Source organism: Ursus arctos, unplaced genomic scaffold, assembly GCF_023065955.2.
Source record: "Ursus arctos isolate Adak ecotype North America unplaced genomic scaffold, UrsArc2.0 scaffold_16, whole genome shotgun sequence".
NCBI lineage: Eukaryota > Metazoa > Chordata > Mammalia > Carnivora > Ursidae > Ursus > Ursus arctos.
The window spans coordinates 21441224-21467589 of NW_026622830.1; the positions used below are offsets into that span (position 1 = coordinate 21441224).

At 54.0% G+C, this 26366-nt stretch overlaps 1 protein-coding gene across 2 annotated transcripts in view; it reads right to left on the minus strand.

Annotated features, from left to right (window-relative positions):
• The window catches only part of SRC (SRC proto-oncogene, non-receptor tyrosine kinase), a 50000-nt gene extending 25133 nt beyond the window's left edge, over nucleotides 1-24867 (minus strand). For both annotated transcript variants that reach the window (XM_026503473.4, XM_026503471.4), the window contains exons 1-2: nucleotides 24698-24867; nucleotides 7237-7307 (exon numbers count right to left, since the gene is read on the minus strand). The gene's annotated coding sequence lies outside the window, so the exon portion shown is untranslated. The remainder of the gene's footprint in view (nucleotides 1-7236; nucleotides 7308-24697) is intronic.
• Nucleotides 24868-26366: the final 1499 nt, after the last annotated feature.

Sequence of the window (26366 nt, forward strand, 5' to 3'; positions counted from 1 at the left end):
TCCTGATCTGGCCGTGCCCCCTCCCCAGGCACACAGACGCTCACAACTTCCAGAAGAGTCTCGGGAATAAACTGCTGTTCGGTCACAGCACACCCACCCCTTCCTCCCCTACTCTCAAGAGCATTGCCTCCACTTCTTCTAGGGGCAGAGGGAGGCCAGGGGATTAGGATTTGAGAGTGAGGAATCCAGTCAGGTCTGGGTTCAAATCCCGCCTCCGCTATTTACTAGCTAAATCTTCTTGGGCAAGTCACTTTGTGTCTCAGCATCCTTATCTTTAAAATGGGGATAATAATAAACCTAACATCTGAGAATCAAACGAGAGAGGCCAAGGGCCAGGCACAGAATAACATTATCAGAGGAACAATGCAAGAGGAGGCAGGCATTACATGTCAAGGCCTTGAATGCCGAGCACAGAGCCAAGAACTTTACATGCAGTTGATACTCCACTGTCCTGACAGCACAATGAAGTAGGGACTATAAATGTGCCCATTTAACAGATGGAACCAGGGTTCAGAGAAGCCAAACCTTGCCTGAGGCCACACAGCAGGTGAGTGCACCAGGGCTGGGATGCTCGAGGTCTAGGAGAGGGGCAGCACCTCTGGTGTACCACCCGCTGTGCAGCCCCCACGGCTCCTGGTGCATCCACCACACTCCACGATCTCTGCCTCCCAGACACAGAGGCAATGCAGGGGTCAGAGGCCAACCCCTGACATCACCCACCGAAACTCTGGACCTTCCAGAGAAACAGAAGCATCACAAAAATACAGACCTGGAGCTAGAATGCCAGGTTCAGATGCCGGCTTGCCACTTCCTAGTCATGCAGCCCCAAGGGGACCTCAGTCTACTCCTTATCAAAAATGGGAATCAGCATAATCGTTCCCACATAACTAGTCTTGTAAGAAAACATGAGGTAATACTTATAGAGGGCCTCGCAGATAGGAAGTGCCCAATAAATATTAGCTATCATCATCATTACTGTGGAAGACCTTTTTTAGATCCTTGCTCTTTTTTTTTTTAAAGGATTTATGTATTTATTTGAGAGACAGAAAGAGAGTGCATGAGCGAGAGGAGGAGCAGAGTGAGAAGGACAAGCAGACTCCACGCTGAGCACAGAGCCCCAGATGGGGCTTGATCTCACAACCCTGAGATCATGACCTGAGCCAAAATCAAGAGTCGGACGCTTAACCGACTGAGCCACCCACGCACCCCAGATCCGTGCTCTTTTGTAATCGCTCTTACAATGAGGCAAAGGCCTCCCAGATTCCTACTTGTGCCAAGCTCAGTGCATGGCCGTGGAGGGACTGTCTGGTAGAGTTCACGAGGAGCCCAGGCCTGGAAAAGCCACTTCACACTTCACAGGGCAAGAGTCCAGAAAAGACAAACATGCCCACTAGTTAACCTTGCTCTGAGATCCTTGCCAATCCAATGAGCTAAGAATAAGAAATGGAAGTAATAAAATGAAATTAGAAAAGAGAAGACAGGTATCATCATCTGCAGATGTTATCAGCACAGATCTGGGAAATCCAAGAGAATCTGCCGCAAAACCATTAAACAAACAGCAAATTAAGTGGAAGGAAATTAAAAGTTAATACCCCAAAATCAACAATGTATCTATATACCAACAGCAATCAGAAAGTACAATCAGGAGCACCTGAGTGGCTCAGTCGGTTAAGCAACTGACTCTTGATTTCAGCTGAGGTCATGATTTCAGGCTCGTGAGATCCAGCATCGCATCAGGCTCCGTGCTCAGCACAGAGTCCGCTTGAGGATTCTCTCTCTCCTTCTCCCACTGCCCCTCCCCCCACTCACGCCCGTGCTCTTGCTCTCAAATAAATAATAAACAAAATCTCTTAAAAGAGAAAAGAAAATCAGGGGCACCTGGGTGGCACAGCGGTTAAGCGTCTGCCTTCGGCTCAGGGCATGATCCCGGCGTTATGGGATCAAGCCCCACATCAGGCTCCTCCACTATGAGCCTGCTTCTTCCTCTCCCACTCCCCCTGCTTGTGTTCCCTCTCTCGCTGGCTGTCTCTCTCTCTGTCAAATAAATTTTAAAAATCTTTAAAAAAAAAAAGAGAGAGAGAAAAGAAAATCAAAGAAAGCTTAGCATTATGAAAATATCAATTCTTCCTAAATTAATCTAAAAACTGAATGTGATCCCAATAAAAACCCCAACAAGATTTTTTTCAATCTAGGTATATCAATTTTAAAGTTACAAGTAAAAGTAAATGTATACAAGTAGCCAGGAAAATCCTAAAAAGAAGAGTAATGATGCGGAAATAGCCTGACCATGTAGTGAAAATTACTATAATTAAAACTGTGTCATATCAGCACAAAAACAGGCAAATCAATGTAAAAGAAGAGAGGGTCCAAAAATTGCCCCAAACATACAGGGATTTAACACATAACAAAAGTGGCAAAAAAGGTAGATTATTTTTAAGATAGAGCTGAGATCAATGACCCACCATCAGGAAGCAAAGTTGGGTTTCAAACCTACTCCATATGCCTATAAATTCCAGATCGATCAGATTTAAAACACACAAAAATAAAACCAGAAAGTTTAAAAAGGGGAGCAGAGAATAAAATTTCTAATCTCAAAATGGGAAAAACATTTCTTAACACAGGGCAAAACCTAAAAATCATTCTTAAAATGATAAATCTATCTACATAAAAATCTAAAATGTCTGCATGGCAAAATAAATATCATAAACAAATTCAAAAGGCAAACAACAAACTAAGAAAAATATTTGTAACTCCTATGAGAGAAAAGGGTTTTCCCCTTATATATAATAAACTCCCACAAAATAAGAAAAATAATCACAGATAGTTTACAGCAAACCAAATGGCTCTTCAACACACAACACAATGCTCACCTCAGTTATAAGATTATGCAAATTAAAAGTACACAATTTCCCGAACCATAACAGAACACACATTCTTCTCAAGGGCACATGGCACATGGAACATTGTCTGGGATAGACCATATTCTAAGCCATAAAACAAGCCTCAATCAATTTAAGGAATGAAATCATAAAAAGTATGTTTCCAACCCAATATAATGAACTAAGAAATCAATAACAGAGATTATAAATATGTAAAAATTAATACACTCTTCAATCCAATGAGTCAAAGAAATCATCAAGACAATAGAAAATACTTTGAGGTGAATGAAGATGAAGACACAACATATCAAAATGTATGGGGTGCAGTAAAAGTAGAACTGAAAGGTTAATTTATAGCTGTAAATGCCTCTATTAAAAAAGAAGAAAGAAAAATAAATAAATAAAAAAGAGGAAAGATTGCAAACCAATAACCTAACCTTCCACCTTAACACAATAGCAAAAAAAGAAGCAAATTAGCCCTAAAGCAAGTGAAAGGAGGGAAATAAAGATTAGGGCAGAAATTAATGGCCCAGAAAATTTAAAAAAACAACAGAGAAAAATCAGCAAAACCAAAAGTAGGTTCTTTAAAAAGATCAACAAAATTGACAAACCTTTAGCTTCACTGAACAAGAAAATCAGAGAGAAGACTCAAATTACTAAAATCAGAATGTAAGAGAGAACGATACTACAAACCTTATGGAAATAAAGAAAGTTATAAGGGAACGCTATAAACAATCCTACTCCAACAAAAAGAAAAGTCAGATGAAATGGACCAACTCCTAAAAAAACACAAACTACCAAAATAAGAAGAAATAGGAAATCTGAATATAACTAAAACAAATAAAGAGATTGAATGAGTAATTTTAAAACATCTTACAAATAAAGACCCAGGCCCAGATGGCTTTACTGGTGAATTCTACCAAACGTTTAAAGAAGAATTAATACCAAGTCTTCACTGGGAACACCACCCAACTTGTTCTAAGAAGCCAGCATTACCCTGATACCAAACCCAGACAAAGACATCATTTAAAAAAAAAAAAAAAAAAGGAGAAAACTAAAGACTGCTATGTCTTATGAATATAAGACATAAAAATCTTCGGGGCGCCTGGGTGGCACGGCGGTTAAGCGTCTGCCTTCGGCTCAGGGCGTGATCCCGGCGTTATGGGATCGAGCCCCATATCAGGCTCCTCTGCTATGAGCCTGCTTCTTCCTCTCCCACTCCCCCTGCTTGTGTTCCCTCTCTCGCTGGCTGTCTCTATCTCTGTCAAATAAATAAATAAAATCTTAAAAAAAAAAAAGACATAAAAATCTTCAACAAAATACTAGCAAACTGGATTCAACAACATATAAAAAGAATTATACATCACGACCAGGTGAGTACAAGGTTGGTTTAACTTCCTGAAAACTGATTAATGTAATACACCGTAACAAATAGAATAAAGGACAAAAAACACACAAAAATCTCAACAGATGCAGAAAAAGGTATTTAACAAAATCCAGCATGATAAAAACACTCAACAAATTCCCTGGAAGTGAACTTCCTCAATCTGATAAAGGGCATCTTTATTTTTACCTAACATCATACTTATAGGTGAATAACTGAATGCCTTCCCCCTAAGATCAGGAATAACACAGGGATGTCCACTCTTACAACTTCTATTTAACACTGTACTGGAGGTTCCAGGCAGGACAATAGAGAAGAAGATGAAATAAAAGGCAACCAGATTAGAAAGGAAGAAGTAAAGCTATCTCTGTTTGCAGATGACATGATCTTATATACAGAAATTCCTAAGGATTCCACTAAAAAATTATCAGAACTAATAAACAAGTTCAGCAAGGTTGCAAGGTATAAGATCAACATATAAAAACTAAATTATATTTCTAAACATTAGCAATGAAAATAAAATTAAGAAACCAATTTATAGTATCAAAGAAATACTTAGGAATAAGAGTAACCAAAGAAGCGTAAAATTTACACTCTAAGAAACTTCAAAAATTGTTGAAAGAAATTAAAGAAAATCTAAATAATGAAAAGACACCCCATGATCATGGATTGGAAGACTGAACATTGCTAAGATGGCAATATTCCCCAAATTCATCTACAGACTCAATATAATCTCTATCAAAATGCCAGCTATCTTCTTTGCAAAAATTGACAAACCGATCCTAAAATTCATATGGAAGGTCAACGGACCCAAAATAGCCAAAACAATCTTGAAAAAGAGAAGCAAAGCTTGAGGGCTCACTCCTCTCAATTTCAAAACTTAGGGGAAAGTTCCAGTAATCAAGACGCCATGGGGGCACCTGGCTGGCTCAGACGGTAGAGCACACAACTCTTGATCTCGGGATGGTGAGTTAGAGCCCCACGTTGGGGGTAGAGATTACTTTAAATGAATGAATGAATGAATGAATGAATGAACGAATGAATGACAGCATGGTACATGAAGACAGACATATAAATCAATGGGACAGAATTAAGGAACAGAAATAAACCCTCACATTTACAGTCAGTTGGGTTTTGACAAGAGGGCCAACACCACACAATGGAGAAAATACAGTCTTTTCAACAAACGGTGCAGGAAACACTGGATATACACATGCAAAAGAAGGAAGCCGGATACCTTCCTCAAACCCTATACCAAAAATTAACTCAACATGGATCGTGAACCTAAACATGCAAAGTAAAGCTGAAAAAAATTCTTGTAAGAAAATACAGAATAAATTCACAACCTCGGTTTCTTCAATATAATGGATAAACTGGATGCCATCAAAATTAAAAACCTTTGTGTCCAAGGGACACCATCAAGGAAGTAAAAAGAATTCACAGAATGGGAGAAAATATTTGCAAATCGTATATACGATAAGGGATCTGCGCGTAGGATATATAAAAAACCCTTACAACTCAACAACAAAAAGACAAACAACCCAATTAAAAACGGGGCCAAGGATTTGAACAGAAATTTCTCCAAAGAAGAACTACAAATGGCCAATAACTGCATAAGAGGCTCAACCTCATGAGTCACTGAGGAGACGCAAATCAAAACCACAGCGAGCTACCCCTTCCCCCCACTAGGAAGGCTACAATTGAACAGTCAGATAACAGCAGGTTGTTGGAAACCTCACACCTTGCTGGTGGGAATGGTCAGTGGTGTTGCTGCTTTGCACAACAGCCTGGCATTTCCTCAAAAGATTAAACACAGAGTTACCGTACAATCCAGAAGGTCTGCTCCAGGTATGTACCCAAGAGAAAAGAAAACATTCCCATAAAAATTGGGTATGTGAATAGTCATAACGGCCTTATTCACAATAGCCAAAAAATGGACACCACCATATGTCCAGCAGCCGATGAATGGACAAATCAAACGTGGTTACTCCATCCAGACGATGGAATATTCCTTGGCAAGAAAAAGGAATGGTGGACCGATAACATGCCGTGACACGGATGAACCCTGAAAACGTGATGCTGAGTGAAAGGAGCCAGACACAAAAGACCACATTCTGGTGGATTCCATTTATATAAAAGGCCCGGAATAGGCAAACCTGCAGAAACAGAAAGACTGGTCGTTGCCTGGAGCTAGCGGAGGGACACAGGAGGGGTGCGGGGAGTGACTAACGGGCACACAGCTCTCTCTGGGGTGAGACAAATGTTCTAAAATTGATTGTGGTGACAGTTACCCAACTATACCAAAAACCATTAAATAGTACATTTTAAATGGCTGAGTTGTTTGGCATGTGAATTATATCTCAGTAAAGCTGTGATATTTAAAAAACAAGACAAAACACTACCGCAGAGGGCCGCTGTTCCACTATTAGATTGGCAAAGACCCCGAAATCCTAGAGCAACCCGCAGTGCGTCAAAATTACAAGGGCACATGCCCTCTGACCCTGCAGCCTGGGATTAATCCTAGAGGAGTCCTCCCACATGAATACTGTGTTCGACTGCAGATCTCCATCAGAACCGTCTGTAAGAAGCAAAAGACTGCAAACAGCCGAAGTATTCTTCGCTAATTCAGTAAAGCACGGTCTCCGGCCACACCATGAATATTATGCAACCATGAAAAAGACAGCAGTGACACCGACTGATCCCCAAAGTACGCTGTCAAGAAAAGACAGTCAGGTGTAGAAGAGGGTATACCACATGTGACCGTGTGTGTGTGTTACATGCTTATAGATGCCTCCATCTCCCTGGAAGGACACACCAGAACCCTTCCCAATGGTTGCCTCTGGCAACGAGACCTGGGTCCAAGAGAGGCTTTTCCCTGTCTTCCTTTGTACTTTGTACTTTGAATTTTTTTTTTTTTTACTATGTGTGTGTTAACGTTTTTTCTTTTCCTTTCAAGAAAAAATGCAGGCTTACCTGGTCTCAAATCCTGGTGCTCGCTCCCTCATAGCTGGGAAAGTCACTTCACGTCTCTGAGTGTCTGTGTTCTGCAAAGAGAGGGATAATAATAACATCTACCTTCAAGGTTGTTGTGAAGGAGTAAATAGGACAGCCTGTGCCCAGGGCTCCCCGCTGTGCTGGTGCCCATTCAGGGCACGGACCTTGTTGCTTATTAACAGGTTACCCTGAACATGGAGTTGGACTGTAACAGGTGCCAGCAGAGACCTCAGACCAAATGTACGGAGCACCAGTAATCCTCTCGGACCCGGAGAAGCTGGGCAAGGCTTGCTGGGAGAGGCAGCATTTGAGGACTTCAAGGATGAGGAGTTCCACAAGCAGAGATGACTGGGGGCAGTGCTCCCGGCAAAGGGAGCCACGCACCCAAAGACCTGGAAATAGGAAAGCCCTGGGTATTCCCTCAATTGTGCATTCGCTGGCTCCTCCCACCAAGCTTAGCTGAGCACCTGCTAGACTCCAGGCACTGTGCGGGGAATGGCAGGCAAAGGTCAAGCGGCTAAACCAGCCAAGGGAGGAATTACAGACAGTACAGTGATGGGGACAAGCAGGGACTGGGGAGAACCTCACAGCCTACTGCTCAGAGAGCAGACCTGGAAAAGGAGCCTCAGAGAGGGACAGGGGCGGCCGAAGGTCACACAGCAGGTTCTCAACTTCTGAAAAGAGCTCCACCCTCTCCCTCGTCCCACAGGCCTAGAGAAGAAGCAGCCCACAGGGGCCCTGCTGATGTGCACCCCTCAGAAGGTGGACACATACTATCTCAACTGGGGGCCCCACAAAAAGGAGGGACAATTGGTTCTCAGATGATAACAACAGCTGGTTGATGGGTGGATGCACTCCATGCATGAATCCCAGTGAACCCACTGCAGCCCGATGTGGCCAGCCCCATTTTGCAGATGAGAAAACTGAGGCATACAGAGGTCACGGTGCTTGCCTAAGGTCACAGAGCTCGTAAGAGGCAGCATCCACAAGCAGACTTGAACTGTCTGGGCTCTGCGGCCTCATGTCCCAGGGCTCCACCCCCAAGGGAGCCACCAACAGGGCCTGTATCAGCAGTCACAACCCCTCTCAGAAGGGCTCAAGGTGGGAGCTCTTCAGCCAGTCTAGGAATGTCTCCTGATAACAGTGACCCAGCCAGGGGTGGGGAAGAATGGGCGGTGGAGGTCGTACCAGGAATGTGTTGGGGTGGAGGAGGGAGGAGGTAGCGGGGAGGGAAACAGCCCATCGGCAGCCATCAGTCTGCGTCTGGAGAGAAGGACTGGAAAGGCCCCATCAGGCACCTGCCTGAGCCAGGTAGGCTATAGCCTCGTGGTTGGGGGATCCCGCCGCGGCCCATGGGAGGACTCTGGGTAAACTGACCAAAGCCTCCCTCGGTACCACAGAGATGCCATGGTCATCCCCAGGCAGCTACAAAGGCAATGAGCTAACCGATGCAGAGCCCTGAGCGCAGAGGCCACGCCTCATAAATGGGACCCTTACTGTTGTGAACATGATTGTTCCCATTATTACTTAGCTCCCTGGTTCTCACCAGGACCCAGCTACGCAGGGACGGTCAGCCCCATCTTGCAGAGGAGGGGACAGAGGGAGGCTCAGAGAAGCCAAGTCAGGTGCCCTGGCCACCACCCAAGACAGAAGCGGTCCGCTGGGGATCCGGCTGTCCGGGCCCTAGGCCGCCATCAGCCCTTCTGTCCAAGGCCACTGGTCCCAGCTGGCCTCTGGCAGGTATCCGCACAGCTAAGCAGGGCTCCGCGGCCAGCCCATTGTCTATACGGGAAAATGGAGGCCAGGACAGGGGGAGTGGCTGACCTAAGGCCATGTATGGAGTGAACATGGGACCCTTCTGAACCTCCAAGGCTGGGTCCCCACCTGACGCCCCCTCTCTCCTCACAACAGCCCCTTGGGGCAGGTACCACCAGCACTGCCCTGTCCACGGAGGAGGCCAGAGGAACGTGATGAGGGTTTCACAGAGGGGGCCTGAATCCCTTTCCTGCCTCCTCTACGGCCTCCCACACTCGAAGGAAGCTCCCCACAGGCAGGGGTCTTCACCTGAGTCCTTCATTCCTTTCACACTCTCAGAAGAATTCCCTGTCAAACTGGGGTGTTCTTCTACAAGCGGTTTCGGAATATGGAAGGTTCTCTGGCTCCAGAGTGGGGGAATCTGAACAATGACAATAGACATAGCTAGTATTTACTTAACACCTACTATATGCCGCTCTCTTTACCCCATTTACAGATGAGGAAACTGACACACACCGATTAAATAATGGGACTAAAATCTCACTTCTTAGCAGCTAACTGGCAAGTCCCCCCCTCTCGGAGCTTCCCCCTACAGGGAAGGGCCCGAGGAAGGAGCCTTGGCGGGGCTCTTCTGGGTAGGGTCTAGGGCCACCTCAGCTCCCCCTCTGGAACTCAGTGCTATTGGCTGCTCCAATGCAGGCTGGTGGGGTGGACTGGGGCATGCTGATGGCCACACTTCCCCCCCTCACATCCTCCCACCTAGGGTTCAAACTACCCCTTCAAATGCTCCAAATGCCCTGAAATGAGCCATGGCCATACTTGTGTCACATGTGAGGACCTAAAGTCTCCAGGAAGTCACCCAGCCAGGAAGTGGAAACCCAGATGCCAACACAGATCCCAGGGATCCCATAGCCCATCCTGTCTCCAATGGACCTAAAGGACGCATGGGAAGGGCAGTCTAGGAAGTTAGCACAGCATGTGCAAAGGCCCTGAGGCAGGAAGGTCAGATGTGCAGTGGGTTATCGAGTGAGAGGTCTGGACTGTGTGGATCCCAGCTTAACTGGGCCATTGCTGGTGTTTGGCCCAGGCCTGAAGAGGTCTGAAGGAGGCCCAGAGAGGGATCCATCTAGTAATTTAGATCAGAAAGTCCTGAAGAACTGAGAGGGGGAGGCCATGAAGGTTTTCTCAGGCCCCTGAGGGTGTGGGGTGGGGCAGGGTAAGGTTACTGAGCCTTCAGCCCACAGCGATCCTGTCAGAGCAGAGTAAACTCCAGCCCCAGCAGGCTGGAGGAGCAAGAAGGGGCCTAAACCATGGTGGACTTCCCAGAGGAGGGGATATCTTGGCTGAGGTCCAAAGGCTGAGCCGTATGTGAAAAGAGGGAGGGGAAGTATGATCCAGGCAGAAGCGACTGCTTCAGCAAGTAAAGGCAGGGTCATGCAGAGAAAGGAAGGGAGCTGGTCAGCGTCAAGTCATGCAGCCTCAGTCTTCCAGCAGCAAAATGGGAAAAAAGACCGGTCGGTACACAGTGGTGGCTCCAGCTTTCCCACATCCACTTCCCACCATCCCCCCGACCAAGGCCCAAGAGGTCAGTCCCTGGACGGGAGCTGCCGGGTCCTCCTGCCCATGGGAGCATCTTGGGGCCAGTGAGGTCGGCGGGCTCAGGAGGTTTCACCCACCCTAGTCCAGCCTCTACCCCAGAGCCTAGGCCAGGCAGCCCGGCCAGTGGGTGGGCAGGGCGGCTCGCAGGCCAGGAGGTCACGGCCCCAGTGTCGGAGAGCCTTCGTGAGACACCCCCCTTCGCAGAGACTAAGAGCTGAGGCTCGGGGCGGGGAGGGGGCACCCGGGCCCGGGTCACACGGCTAGGCGAGTCTGGCCCCTGAACGAGGGTGTGGGCAAGGGGACTGAAGAGAAGCTCCTTAAAGCACTAGGCCCAGTTAGGGCAGGTTTCAGGGACCCAGCCAGGTACCACCGGCCTCCATCAGAATCGCTGTGTGATCTCAGGCAAGTCACGCCCCACCCCGGGCTCGGTGTCTGGACCCGGAGAGAGGCCCTGGCATGCCAAGGGTTCCTTAGCACATACCACTCCCGACCGCACCCCCACCCCCCACCCCCGTGCCACTGAGGTGACAAGTCTTGCTCTCTCCCGGCCTCTCCAAGGTCATCTCTCCCGGGCTCCAGGCTGCCCCACCCCTGCTGGCTGGTGGCTGATGGGCCCTGGGGGGACAACTGCCAGCCAGCGGCCTCTGCCCACTGCATTCAGGGGCTCACAGCGTTCGCTACTCCCTGCCAGCAGCTCTGCCTCTGCTCCGGGAACACAGAGTGCCCCACCGCCCCGCCCACACCCAGGCAGGAACTCCGTGTAGGGACACTGGTGGGCAGGAGCACCTGGTGGCCTGGCCCCTCCGCACAGTCAGCCCTGAGCTCCACCCCTCCCCCAACCTCGAACCCAAACACAGGTGGCCCCCCGATGTGTGACCTCAGGAAGTCCAGTCGTCCCTTTACCTCGCCCATGAAACGATGCCTCTGCCGGACCTGAGGGAGGGAGCCTCTGGGCCAGGTTGGGGACAGTGGTCGGCAAGATGGCCTTAGAGCTCCTACCTGCTGCTCACGGGACGATGGCCCGCTGCTTTCTCCTTCCTCCCTACCCCTCGGCCCTTCCTTCAACTGGTAATCACCCTCTAGCCTCGAGACCTGGCACATGCTGTCCCCCCCCCAAAAAAAAGCTTCCCCACCTGCCTCCCTGGACCCTTTACAAACTCCAGTGCAAGGAGGGATGGCAGGACGGAGGGAGGAAGAGATGGGGGGCGGGAGGGAAGGATGAATGTGTCCTGCCCAGGGCCCCAGACAATGAAGAGGTATAGGCCTCGGCCCTGGGTCTGTCCCGCCCCACAGCCTACACCCCAACCACCCCCCTCTCCTGCCACTGCGGGACGCGTCCCTGGGGCAGAGTTTCTGACCTCCCTGACCTACACAGGGCAGTGTGCAAGTCGGAGACAACTCCAGGCCCCAGGCCCCACCCGGCACAGGCCCGGGCACAGAACAGGGACCAGGGGATGTTTGCTGAGTGAGCAAGGAGCGAGGGAAGAGTGAGCCAGGGGCCATCCATGGGCCGGGGCCGCTGCAACATGTCTGGTCCCGTGTTTGTGGAGCAAACACGCTCGGGGCTGGCAGGCCTCAAACCGGCTCTGCCAGTGAGGCCGGGGCGGGGTGGGGCCCTGCAGGCTCAGGCTGGCGCCAGCCGAGAAATGGAGGGGTGCTGCTGGGGACAGGACCCGCAGCCCAGAGAAGGCAAAGGCTAAGTGGACCCTGGAGCTCCCACTAATCCCAGCCCCGCAGAAATAGAACCATTCCAGCCCCTGCCACTCATGGGTTTCTTCTCGGGCAGGAAGGGGACTCCTTTCCAGACTCCAGGCCCTGTAGAGTGCAGGATCCCTTCCCGCTAGGACCTGTCTCCTCCACCTGTCCACAGCCTAGAAGCCCTAGAGGGAAGGGGAAAGGTAAGGCCCGGAAGTGAGCGGCGCAGGAGCCGGGCCAGGCAGCTGGCCACCTGCTGTAAAACCCTGCTCTGTCCGCTAGCTGCTCCGTGGCCAGTTCCCCACGTGGAAAGTGGTATTGGGCATGGATTCCAGAGACCTTCAATCCCCCGGTGCGGAGTTATCTAGAAGGGACCACATGCCAACTGCAGCCCTGCCCCAAAGCCCAGCGCTGTAGGTGGACATAGTTAGAGGCCAGACTTACACACCTGTCCTTACTCTCCACAGAAACAACAATAATAAAAGCGCCTGCTGATTACTTCATGTTTATTGTATGCCCATGCACCACTTTCTCTGGCCCTCCCAACACTGCTGTGAGCTAGGGACCCCCGGCAAAGGAAACTGAGGTCCAGGTCACATGGCAAGTGAGAGTCCAGGCTCCTGACCCCACCCCTGAGGTCACACTGAGCAATCTCCATCTCCCCAAGACAGTTCAGAGCAGGAAAGAAATCTCAGGTACACCCAGAAATCTTTAGATGGAACTGGGGAGGCAGGGTCCATATTCCCCAAATCCATAGATCCCCTGAGTCCTGAGAGGCCAAGCCTCAACCCTGTCCCACTGTGTAATCCAGGCCATGGGTGTACCCCTCTTAGCCTCGGTTTTCTCATCTGTGAAATGGGTAGGATCCTGCCAGTTTCACCTGATGTGTCCGGCTGTTTAGAGCCACAGGAACTGGAAGGCTCAGTCCAGCCCTCAGGACAAGGTGAAGAAGGCACTGGGAGTTTGTGCCTTCAGATGAACCAGGGAGAGGGAACGAACATAAACCAGAAGCCACAGTGGTCTGTGGCTGGGACGCGGCTCCTCATCACCAGCTGCCCAAGAGAGGAAACATGATTCCTCCTGCCCCCATGGAACCCAGTGCCAAGTCCCGTCAGTCCCACCTCCAAGCACATCCTGAAGCCACTTCCTCTCATTATGGCCACCCCCCTAGTCCAGGCCCAGCCTCCTCCTCCAAGCTGGCCAACTGGGGGCAGAGAGCCTTTCTGGAATGTCAGCCTTGACCATCGCTCCTGCTTCACACAGCCCCTACAACACAAAGGACAAAGTCCTGACAGGGGCCTCCCAAGCCCTACAGCCCCACCCCCTCCACTTCTGATCTGCTCACACTGTCTACTGTTTCCCCTTTCCCTGAGAACCCAGTGCACACACTCACTCAGGCCTTTGCCCCTGCTGCTCCCGCGGCCCAGAGCACATACACGTCCCCAGACACGTCCATACCCCCCTCCTTCACTTCCTTCAAGTGCTTTACTCAGACGTCACGGGCTCAGAGGGCCTTTCCTGGCCACCTGTTTAAATGGCAACACACCCAGCCGGCTCTGCCCTCTCTTTGAGTCTCATTTCAAAAGCCACGTCCTCGCAGAAGGCCTCTCTTGACCTCCTCCAGCCCAAGCGAGGACCTTCAACTTCTCCTTCCTAGCACGGCCCACAGCTCTGATGACACAGCTCACTGTGAGAACACACGCCTGAGGAGCACAGGGGCCACTCCGGTCTCACTCACAGCTGAATGCCCTGCAGGAGGTGTACCATTCAAAACAGTGAACAGCAGGGATGCTTAGCTACCAGCTGGCCAGAGTGGACACTGGCCGAAAGCATAGGGACTAGCATGGAGTGGATGCCTGGTAATTACTGGATGGATGGATGGATGGATGGATGGATGGATGGACGGACGGACAGACAGATGGATGGACAGATGGATGGATAGATGGATGGATAAGTCAACAGGGCACACACAGTGCGCTTGGGACTTGCCAGGGATGCCCAGGGCCCTGAGAAAGTGGCCCAGAGAAGGGACGGATCCGCCCAAGCTCACCAGCCAGGCTCTGGCCTCCACAGCTGCAGCCAGCCCAGCCTCTCTTCCTGCACAACCCGACTTTCATTTCCCATCTTCTCTGTCTGAGGAAGCTCCTTCCCCCAGGGGAACTGGGTGAGGAGGAGGGGCGGGCGGCCCTCTGGTCCCTGAAGAGGGGGGCTCCCAGGCTCCATCTGTCCTGCCACAAAGGGGCTTTGTCCTCGGTGCCTGTGCTGAGCCCGGGGCAGACCAGAAACCACCCCTCAGCCGCCCAGCAGGTCCCACCACCCCTGGTCAGCTGGGCCAACAGCTCCAAAGCCAGACCCCAGGGGCTGGCATGGTGTTGGGCACAGCCCTCTGAAATCTCATTAAACCCTAGGAGACTCTAGGGTGACCCCCATTTTACAGATGGGAAAACTGAGGCTCAGAACAGCAAAGATACTTGGCCAAAGTCTCCAGGCCGACAGACAACAAAGCTGGGTTTCAAACCCATGCCCTTCTGGCACCAGAGTCTTCAGCCATGGTTCTCAACCCACTTTGTCTAGAGTACAGACCCTCTGGGTTCAAGAGGGTGGAGGGGACCTTCTGGAGCCATGCCTAGCCCTGCACCCAAGCGGGAAGACCTTGGCCCTGGCAAGGTTCACCCAACAAGGCAGGGAGGCCAGGCCCTGAACCCAGAGCCCTTGCCCCATGCACAGTCCATGTCCCAGGCCCCTTCCGAATCGGCCAGCCAGGCCCCAACATGTCTCCACCACTTCCTGCTAGGTGGGCTCCCGCAGGGAACGGATGTACAGGCAGGCACAGTGGGGCTGAGGCTCCCACCCCTCACCCTGCCGCTCCCCCATCAATCCCAGACCTGCCATTTGTCTGGCCAGCACCCACCTCCTCTCCAGGGCCACTTCACCAAAGCCACAATGCCAAATGAATCAGTCCTGCCCAGCAGTCTCTCCTCAGGCCCAAGGGCAGCATGTGGACTCCCTGAGCAGGCCCTCAGAGCTCTCCACAGATGGGCACCAGCCCCTCTCAAGTCAAAACTCTACCACTCCTTGGGGCTCCAACAAGAGGAACTACTCATATCACACCTTCAAGCCCTGGTTCAAGCTCCACCTCCTCACAGAGAACTATCTCATCCTTTCAGGGATGTCACGTACCGCTACCTCCAGGAAGTCCTCCCTGGTCTGTTCCCTCCGAGGCCCTAGACAGGGGTTCTTGATCTCTATCCAGAACCCCAGCCTCCCTGGGCTACCTTCACTTGGCAACAGCAATTGAGCGCTGGAGAGCCGGGTCTGACCCTTCTCTATGTCTTCCCTTCACACCTTCAGCAGGAGGCCTCAGCAAAGCCTGGCAAGGGATTAAGGCTTTGCCTGGTCAACCTAGTCACCTTCCAACTACCTTGTACGTGAGCTGACACTCCCCACTTCCCCAGGCTGTGCCTGCATACACCAGGTGAGTTCCCACCTCCAGATCTTCACCCAGGATCTCCTTTCTTCCTGGCATGCCCTCACCATTCTTTTTTCCTCGTGAGCTCCTGCTCAACCTTTAAGACTCGAGCCAGGTATCACCTCCTCTAGGAAGCCCTTCTGGCCTTGCAGCGGGCTGCCATAGTTCCCACGGGGCCTGCCCTGCGGTAAGTCAATGATCAGGCTTTGTTGGCCTCCAACAGGGTGCGGGCTGGTCCCAGGGGGCATCCTTGGGGTCTCCAGCACCCAGCACAAGGCCCAGGCACCAGCAGCAGGTAATCAAGAGTCCAGCTGCCAACTCCCTACCCAGAGAATCCAGGGACAGAGGCCAGGAACAACTCCCAGAGGCAATAATGAGTCCTATTTTGCCCATGCTGCCCACAGATCTAAGGTATGGGCGGAGTGGTGGTGGGGGGTGCTTTCTGCAAATGGCCAACTGGTAACCAAACCCACGTCGTTTCTAAAACTAGGGCACAGGAGAGAAACGGGAACAGCAGAATTGTCCCCAAATAGAACTGTGGCTCATCTGGTTCCAGGGCCTTCGGGAACACCTGGCAGGGAGGGGGGTGGGGAGCACAGGTGGCTGCTCCCAAGGCTCGGAAGTTTGGAGGGCAGGAAGGTCAACATCACCGCAGTCACTGCTGATACCTGCGCGCGCGCCCCCCCCCCCCCCACGGTCGGTCCAAATCCTGGAAGGTGGCGGTCCACTCCCACTCACCCTCACCTAACTACAGGGTGCTCGCTAAACTGTCCTACCTCTGAGCCTCTGCTCACGTGGGTCCTCTGCCTGGAATGCTGTTCCCCTTATCTTGCCAGTCAGAATCCTGCCTATCCTCATAACCATAACCACCAGCTGGGGCCTTTCTCTAAGCCTGGTGTGGACAGGCGTCTGGGGGGAGATGAGCTTATCCAGTCCTCCCAACAGCCCAGTGAAGAAAGACGCCTGCCCCCATCTCATAGATGAGAAATTGAGGCTGATTAAGAGAAGCCGCGTGTCCAGGGCACACAGCAGAGGCGGCAGGTAGACCGGCTGATGTGGTGGGACCTGGGCGCCAGTAGCCACAGGGCACCCAGAAGGCCTGGCCAGGGCTGGTTCAGCCTCCTAGGCAAGCCCAGCCTTGAGAACTTGGCATAATTCAGGGACCAAGGGCACAGGGCACAGCCCCCACCGGTGTAGACAGGAGCCCCTACCTCCCCCAACCCCCACCCTAGGGTGGCTGCTGACTGAGGAACCACATTGGTTTGATGTGACAGAACTATCTCCCCACAATATGCACAAACCCACTGCGCAGATGAGAAAACTGAGTCCTGGGAGGGGACAGTTTCCCCATCTGGAAAGTGGGATGTGCCCCCAGGAACCTGCGACATCCCTCTGTGGCCTGGTGGATGCTATTTCCTTTCTCTCAGTCTCAGTTTTCCTATCTGGAGAATGGGATTGTCACTCCTTTCTTCTTCAAGTCGATACAAATTACACAACATAGCAGCTGACACTTACTCAGCACATACTATGTGCTGGCTCTGCCGAGAGCATCCTGCACCTCGCTTGATCCTAGAACAAGCCCATGACCTGGATACTGTCCTTAGGCCCATTATTTCAGATAGGGAAGCTGACACTCGCCAAAGTCACACAGCTTTTGGGTGACAGCAGTTGGAGGTGGAGGAGAAGCCCTGGGGTTGGGGGCCGGTGGCTTCCCAGAGAAGTCTCCTGGCCTCACCGCCCTGAGAGGAATGCGGGGGAGGGGCTGGAGGAGGGTCAGGGGTCAGACAGGAGGCAAAGGAGGGCTCAGCCTGGATGAGGCAGGACAGGCCTGTAGAGTTCACGGGGCCCTGGGTCCAAATTTAAGAACTGCGGGACCTTGGGCCAGTCTCTCTGCTTGTCTGAGCCTTGGTCGCTTGTCAGGTGAAATGGGGCCAGGACCGCTGCCTTGCAGAACGCTGAGAGGACCAGACACAACCACTTGCCCGGCACCAACCTGGGGCCCAACTATGTGCTGAGGGAGCCAGTGACTTCTGAAGGAACCCCAAGGGCTGGTTACCGTCCCTCAGGATCACGGCTGCAGCTGGTTCTCCACTCAGAAGGTCCGGGAACGCGGGCGCGCCGCTGATCCTGGAAGGAACCCTCCCAGCTCTGCCAGCCTTGCAGGCCGCGTGACCTCAGACAAGTCACTTCACCTCTCCGAACCTCCAAATCCTTTCATGGGGCTCTGAGAGAGGGGTTCCTGCCTCGGGAGACGGGGCCTTCATGGGGCTGTGGGTGGGGTTCGGTCCCATCCGCGCAAGCAGAGAGGGCAGCCGGGGTGACCCTGACTTGGGGCCTCAGTTTCCTCATCTGCCAAATGAATGCAGATGATTACGGGCTCTGCTCTGAGGGGGCTGCGGAAAGCGCTTTATAAACTGTGAAGCGCGACACCCGGAGCGACGGTTACCGCCTACGACTTGCCATCCAGGCCAGGACGTGTCAGCGCCCTGAGGGAAGGCAGAGAAGGGGCGCAGCGGGCTGGGGCACAGGGGGCGCTCGCTAAGAGCTTCCCGCAGGCGGAGGCAGGGGCGTCTTAGCCACCTGACAGGCACGGAGAGGGAGGGCCGCTGGCCTGTGGGCCCACGGGGGGGGGGGGGGGGGGGCAAGGCACACGGGGAGACAGCCAAGGGTTCTGGAAGGCTGAAGCGCCTCCTGAGTACAAGGGAAATGGGGGTGTGGCCGGGGCGGGGCAGAGGAAGCGCTCACCTCCAGGAGCCCTTGCTGCGGAGCCCGGGCCCACCTTGGCCCCCTCTGCGCCTCCACTACCCCCCCCCCCCCGAAAGCACCCGAACAGGACGAGCTCCGGCCTCGCAGGCCAAGCAGGCGAAGACGCAAAGCACCCACGGTGCCGTCAGTGGTCACCCTCGGAGAGATGCACCATTCAGCAAGGAGGCCTCGGATGCCGGGCAGTAGGGCACCGGGAGGCCCTGACAAGTCGCAGGTGGGCAAGTGACAGGTGGGCCGAGGCGGGAGCCGGGCTCAGGGAGGCTGGACGGCGCTGGTGGTTTCCAATCCACCCAGTTGCAAAAACAGTCTGTTTCTAGTTAACCTTCCCCTCGGCCCCGTCCCATAGGACAAGCCTGCCACAGGCACGAGCATCCAGTCTCAGTCCCAGGGATTCCGGATCAACTGGCCTGCAGTGCCCGTCCAGAATTCCCGCCTGGTCAGGGAACTGCCTGCAAAATCGCAGGCACTCACAACCATGAAGCACTTACTGTGTGCGGACCCCAAAGCAGCCGCACATTAGCCCATCTGACACCACCTTGTCAAAGCTGGCCCTGCCACTGTCGTCCCCAGGTCAAAGACACGGCAACTAGGGCCCCAAGCAACTGTTTCCCCACAATCCTACACAGCAAATGGCAGAGTCAAGATTTGAAGCCAGAACCAGTTGGCTCCAAAAGCCTGGTTACGTCTACCCCCTTAGGTCATGAGTATCCCCTGAGCACCTAGGAGATGCCAATCCGTGGAGCTGGGGGCTTCCTGCAAGATCCAATACTCTGGAGCTGAATGGAGACCCATCAGCCAGCACCAGACGCCCAGAAAGTCAGGACCACCTGCCCCCAGCAACACACCAACCCTGTTCCTTGGGAAAGATTTCAGGCAAGCTGGCTGCACACTCAGAGGGAATCAGATGGTACAAATCACCCAGAAGCCAGAGGTCTGGCCTCACACCTCACTGTGCTGGGAGACCGGGCCCCATCCCCTGTCCCCTCTGAGCCTCAGTTTCTTCTCCTGTGTCATGGGAACAAAAGTTCTGCCCACCCCACGCTGGGGCCAAGGATGGAATGGGCCACCTTGCTTATGACCTAGATGGAGAGGGCACGGCAGGAAGACATCCATATCAAATGCAGTAAAAGTCAGGGAGGCAAATTTGGGCGGGCGCAGAGAAGATGATCAGGCCTGGACAGGGGGGCTGAGTGTCCTGAGACCACCCCAACCCCAACTTCGCCCCCGGCACCAGGAGTCGGCCTGTGCCGGCCTCGCCGCCCAGCAGGTCTGGGGACCCAGAGGACTCGTTCCCACAGTCTCTAACAGCTCCACATGGGCTCAAAGAGGACTCGGTCAGGCCTGCCCTGGAGGACCCCCCCCCCCCCCGGCTAAGATCCCCGCCACAGACCCTCAGTGAGGAAAAAGTCCCCACCGCACAGAGGAGGAAACTGAGGACCAGGGCAGGAGACGTTTCTCATTTTATTCCGGAACTCCTCTGGGTAGCTCTGCTGGGAGGAGAGGGACTGAGGCCCAGGTTAGAAGGGAGTCACTTGCTTAAGGTCCTATAGCAGGAGCAGGGGAGCAGGGGTTTTGCTTCCGTCTGTGGGCTCTGGGATCCTCCCCGTTCACCTACCCCTTGGCTCGGCCCCACCCAGGCTGTCCTGTGGGAAGGGGCAGGCTGGCTGAGTCCGAGAGCCCTGGACCAAAAGACAAGAGATGTGCATTTTTCTCCGAGCTTGGATAATATGTCCTGGGTCTTTCTGGCCTCGATTCCCCCATCTGTGAAAGGAGAAGGTCAGAACAGAGCAGGAATGACAAACCCACGGCGCGTGTACGGCGTGCTCTAACCCTCTGCCGATGGCACACATTACTAATCCCTCACAGCACGCACCCCCAGGAAGCCGAGACTGGCCTCAGAAGGCTTCTCCACTCGGCGGTGCAGGCCTGGGCCATCCTATCCGAGCCCCCCCGAGGGACGGGGCGGGAGAAAGGTGTCACATTTACTGAGCATCCCGTAGATTCAAGGCACTGGGAGAGAGCAGCGGGTTCCATCTTCACAGGGAGGTGGGCAGAGGCCGAGGTTCCGTTGGACACGCGGTGGGAACGGGGCGTGAACGCAGGGGAAGCAGGTACTGGGCCGACCCCTCCCGGAACTGCGATGCACAGCCAGCCACCAGGTAACGGCAGGTACAGTCTCAGCCCACTCTCCCTTTGGCCTTACTAAGGGGAAGACCCGGGCCCTTTTCACAGCTTCGGAAACTGACTCACAGGAAGGGGGTGTCTGCTGCCAGAGGGGGAAGGACTTGAGTCGGGTCTGGGTCTTCCCCACCCCCATGCATCTAGTTAGTGTGCGCTAAATGCTTTACTCAGTCCTCTTGGGGCATCCTAGGAGCCATGACTCATATTATCCCACTTCACAGATGAGGAAACTGAGGTGCCCCAGAGGAAGGACCCTCCCCCCGCCAACCCCGCAAAGTGGCTTGAGTGGAAACCAGAGTGGTTTACTGTGGAGATAAGGGGGTAAGAGCAGTGGGGGGGAAGTAAAGGGCTGGAGGGACCCAAGGGGAGATAGAGGTGTGGAAGCCACACGACCCAGGCAGGAAGTGGCTTCTCCTCCCTGGGTCTTAATATTTACATCTGGAAAATGGATCGATCTCACCTAAAGCAGGCTTTCGAGAAGCTGGGCTGAGCTAGACCAGCCATGCTCTCCCCACTTGAGCCTCCTCGCACAGCAAGGGCAGAGCAGGACTCAAATCACCCAGCACAGGGGAGGCCTTGGCTGCCGACACCCTTTCCCGGGCCATTCCTGCCTAAACCAGCACCTTCAGACTCCGTGATCTCATCCATTTAAAGCCTTCGAGACACAGCTGATGAGGCCAGACCCACTGGACCCACTGAGCCACCCAGTGGAACACCACTCAAGGCAGGTCCCCGTCCCTAAGCACCTGCTGGCACCAGGCACTGCGCTCACGTAGTCCTCCTTTAACTGTCACCTGATGGGGAGATATTTACTGTCCCCATTTTCAAGACAAAGAAAGTGAGACTCAGAAAGATACAGTGAACGACCCAATGACACACAAGTGGAGACGGTCAGACTCAAACACAGACCTGTCTGGCTCCTGAGGCCTTATCATACCTCTGGTCTCCAGCTGACCCCTGCCGGCTCCCCACCTCAGTCCCAGCCTCCAGGCGCCCCGCATGCACGTCCCCAACCGCGAGCTCCACCCTCTCCTGCCTTCCTGCCAGTGAACTCCTACTCCACTTTCAAAGCCCAGCCTCAAATACCTCCTCCTCTTGACTCCTGGTCTAGGCCCCCACAGAATCCTCGGGAGCCCAGCCCACAGATCGATTTCTACCAGGTGCCCGGAACAGCTCTGGGGCTGTTCACACAGGGGACACCGATTAGCCCCTCGTGCGAAGATGAAGGTCAAACTCCTCCCCGAGGCCCGCACAGCCCCACATGGTCCAACCTGCTGATAACGCCCCCCACGACACCCCCCATTTCACCTCTCACCCACTTTCCTTAATCCTCCACACTCTAGACTCAGAGGCTTTCCCACTGTTTCTCCATAACAACACACACTCCCCCACCTCAGGGCCTTTGCACATGCAGTTCCCTCTGCCTGGCAAGCCCTTCCCCTAGCTCCGTGCCTGGCCAACTCCTACATACTTCCTTCAAGATTCCTCTGCACCCCACGCCTCTCTCTCTGAGCCCTTATCGCATCTGTGATTATATATTAATTTATTTGGCAACTTGTTTGCTACTTGGCTCACTCTCTAGACTCAAATATCTGGGAGGCCAGGGACCTGTTCACAATTCCGCAGCAAGAACCTACCCCGGCTGACCACACTCCACAACCCCAGGGACTCTGGGAAGTGTCTGAATAGAAGAAAAGAGCACCCTCTCTCCCTCTTTGTTGAGCAAGCTTCTTGCTCTCCTTCCGCACCACCTCCTGGAAGCCTCCTGACTGATGCCTCCTACCACTCCCACTGCTAACCCTAGCACCACACTGCTCAGCCCGAGTTTGAAACTCCTAGTACAGAGCAGATGCTCATAAAGGGCCACGGATGTTTGCATCTAGGCAGGTTTGGCAAAATGGGGTCAACTGAGGACCAGGGGGTTGCAGTGGGGGGAGGGGTAGTTTGTCAGCAGGTCACTGAACCATCTCCTCCCTGGCTCCTGGGGCTTAGGAGAGCCAGACATCCCCCACCCAGCCACCCACCAGGTCACAATCAGGGAAGAAGCCAGAGCAGGCATGGTGCTCTGAGCTGGAGACCGTCCGGGCTCCAGGAAGAGGCTGGGGAGAGGAGGCAGAGCAGGGGAGCCTTCCTGGAAGAGGGGGGCCTGAAGCTAAGCTTTCGAGAGCAAGAACAAATCAGCAGCTCACAGAGGAGGGGGCAGTGCTGGCAGGGACACCTTCAGGATAAAAGGCCAGGGGCTGCTCAGGAGGGCCCAGGCAGGCAGTCAGCTGAGAGAGGTGACACATTGTAAATCACTTCCCTGGGTGGAAAGACCACATCACCAAGGCACACCACACCACCACACCACCAAAAGGGCCTCGTGGCTTCCATGCCATCACTCATCAATCAGTACAGTCTTTCCCGACACTGTTGTTATCCTGCTCTCAGACTGGGAAACCCCTGCTCCCGCAGCACTGGAGAGGGGTGCAAGGGCAGCCAGACTGGGGTCTCTGAAGTGTAGGTTGTAATTCCAGCTTCAAACTGTGTGCGCTTAGTCCACTCACTTCCCCTCTCTGAGCCTCAGTTTCTCCATTCGGTCTATTTTATACTGAACAAGACTGAGGCCCGAGGAAGCAGTGAGGTGCTTAAGGCCGCCCAGCTGCTGGATGGCAGGACTGTGCCGGAGCTGTTTCTTTCTCAAGGGTGATGAGGTGGCTTTTCGGACACCAATCCATCCTCTTCTGGACACAGCCCCACTAGGACCAGCACCCTCAGCCCCCACCCATTTTAGGCAATTCATCCAGTGAAGCGCTCATTTATTGAGCAACTACTACACTCCAAGCTCCTACACGGAGATTCCCCCGTTCCACATGTGGGGGCTCGGAGGGGCCGTCCCTTGGCCCAGGTCACCCGGGGAAACAAGCAGTCTCGGTGTCTTGTCTGCCCAGGCAGGAGGTTGAGAAGAGGGTCAGTAACAGGGCCAGCCTGGCCTCTTCTGAAACCAAGTCTGATGTCAGCGGCACTGTGGCTGGGCCTGGACCCCCCTCAGGTAACACAGGGACCACTGACCGCACTGCAGAGGTCTGAAGCTCAGGGACCCCACCTGGACAAGCCTCACTTGTTCCACCCACTGTCCGCTGAGCCTGAAGTCCCCAGAGGCCAAACGGATTCCCCACAGGCGAGCCTCTTCTGTTCACCCCCATGCTTCCTCCAGCCCAGGAGTCCCAGCCAGACCCCACATCAGAGAGGGTAGGCAGTCGTCTGACCACACAGAGCAGGGCAAGTGGTTAGCCCTGTTGGCACTCAAACTCACCCCCCGCCGAAGCCCAGGCAGGGAGATGGACCCGGCCTGGTGGAGAAAACCCAAAACTTTTGCCAACTTCTGAGCAGGCAGGCGGCTGGGCCTGCCAGGGGCGAGGCTGGGGGCTGGGGGCAGCGGGGACCAACAGTGTGGCCCAGTCCCTTCCAGACCGGCGGCACCAGGCCCTACCGGAAGCCCCAGGAGCATAAGGAGGTCCTGGTGCCCCGGCCAGGCGCCCCTGGCTCGGCGCCCCCAGGCCCACCCTGCCCGCCCCCTCTCCACCTCCCATCCCCGGCCGGGGGCGCCAGGCCCGGCAGCCGCGGCCAGAGGCGGCGCCGAAAGGCTCAGATTTCAGATTTGGCCTAGACCTGGCCCGGGGGTTCGGCCCGGCTCCTGCTCTCGGGGGGCTCGTAGGCGAAGGGGGAGCCGGGGGTGGTCCCCGCGCCGACAGGACCCCCGAGCCCCCCGCCCAGCCCCCTCCCCCCGCGGCATCACAACAAAAGGCCGCGCCGGGCAGGTCCCCGTGCGCCCGCCCGGCGCTCCGGGATCGCGGCTCGGACCCGGGGGTGGAGGTTGGAGGGGTGGACAGGAGCTCCCCGCGGCCCGGCGATCCGACGCCACGGTGGTCCCGGGTGGGGGCTCCCCCATGCCGGCCGGGACTGGGGGCCCGCGGAGGAGCGGGAGGCGCTCACCTGGGCCGGTCGGCAGGCGGGCGCACCGGCAGACAGACGCACGGGAGGGCGGACCGCCGGACGGCCAGGGGGTCGAGCAGACGGCGGCCTGGCCGCTCCGGCTCCCAGGCCGGAATGGATTCCGGGCCGGGAGAGACAGATCGAGAGAGAAAGGGAGGAGGAGGAGGAGGAGGAGGCGGCCCGGGGAGGGGAAGAGGAGGGAGGGAGCGCGCGAGCAGGGAGGAGGGGCCCGGCAGGCCTCCGGGAGGAGGAGGAACGAGGAAGCGTGCGGGGACGGATTCCCCGCCGGTGACCTAGGAGAGACCCACACGCGCGTCCCCCACCCCATTGGAGCCGGGGGTCCGGGAGGGGCAGGAAAGGGGGTGGAGGCACAGAAACCCTGCCCCCACCCCGCCCCGTGATAGCGCCCCACCCTGTCGGACCCCCAAATACCCTCAAGCCAAAATGCCCTCCCTAACCGCCCCCAACCCACCCACCCTATTTGCCCCAAATCCATCTCTTCCGCAATTACCGATGAGGATGATAATAATTATAATAATTAATAATAATAATAATGTCAGCACTAATGGAGCCTTCGCTCTTTGCCAGGCACCACGCGAATGGCTCAGGTGGACTTTAGGTTCTATTCCTAACAACACCTAGGCTGGGCAGACTGATGATTATCCCCATTTTATGGATGAAGAAACTGAGGCACAGCGAAGGAAGTCACCTGACAAGAACCAGGCCTTGGACCCTGGCCTTGACCTGAGTTTCCCAAAGTAAGGACAGAGGCAGGAGGAAGAGTTTGGGGAGGAACAACATTTATTTTAATAGATATGTGCTCATTTTATTTTATTTATTTATTTTTTAGATTTTATTTGAGAGAGTGAGAGCATGAGGAAGGGGAGGGGGAGGGGCAGAGGGAGAGGGCCAAGCAGACTCACCACTGAGTGGGGAGCCAGATGCAGGGCTCAACCCCAGGACCCTGAGGTCATGACCTGGGCTGAAGGCAGCCGCTTAGCCAACTGAGCCAACCAGGCGCCCCGATATATGTTCATTTTAATGTGCATTTAAAAAACAAAACAGTAACTAAGGCAGCTCATCAGAAGTCACTGAGTTCTGGATATTCCTGCTTATGAGGGGGCTGAAGCCAGTATTTAGTGGCAATCACACTTCCAAGTAAATAAAGAGGCAAATTACATCTGGATGCAGGGGGCAAGGAGTTTAGCAGAGAAATGGGGACAATAAGGAAATGCTGCTTTATGCCACAAAGTCTCCCCCAAACACTATGCCAACAGTCTTACCCCCACCACCTCCTGGCCCGTGCTCCGGAACTGCACCCCACCTTTGGCTCTTCACTCGTCCTCTGGAAATCATGGCATAGGGAAGGGTGGGTCTGAATCCAGCTTTAAATACCACCACCTGCTTCCTCACTCCTTCTCTGAAAGTTCTCCCATCTCACAGATGGGAAACTAAGGCCCAGCCAGGTCCAACAGCACCAGGCCTAGGCTTCTCCTCCTGAGAGGAGCTAGGTGGTGAACCCTAGAATATAGGAAGCAAAGGCCTCAGAGGACAATAGAGCCTCCAAGAGACCAGGAATGAGGAAGGCCTAGAGCCAGACCAATCTGCGTTCAAATCTAGACGAGTTGCCCACCTGGTGCACGGTGTATAAGCCCACCAACTTCCCCAG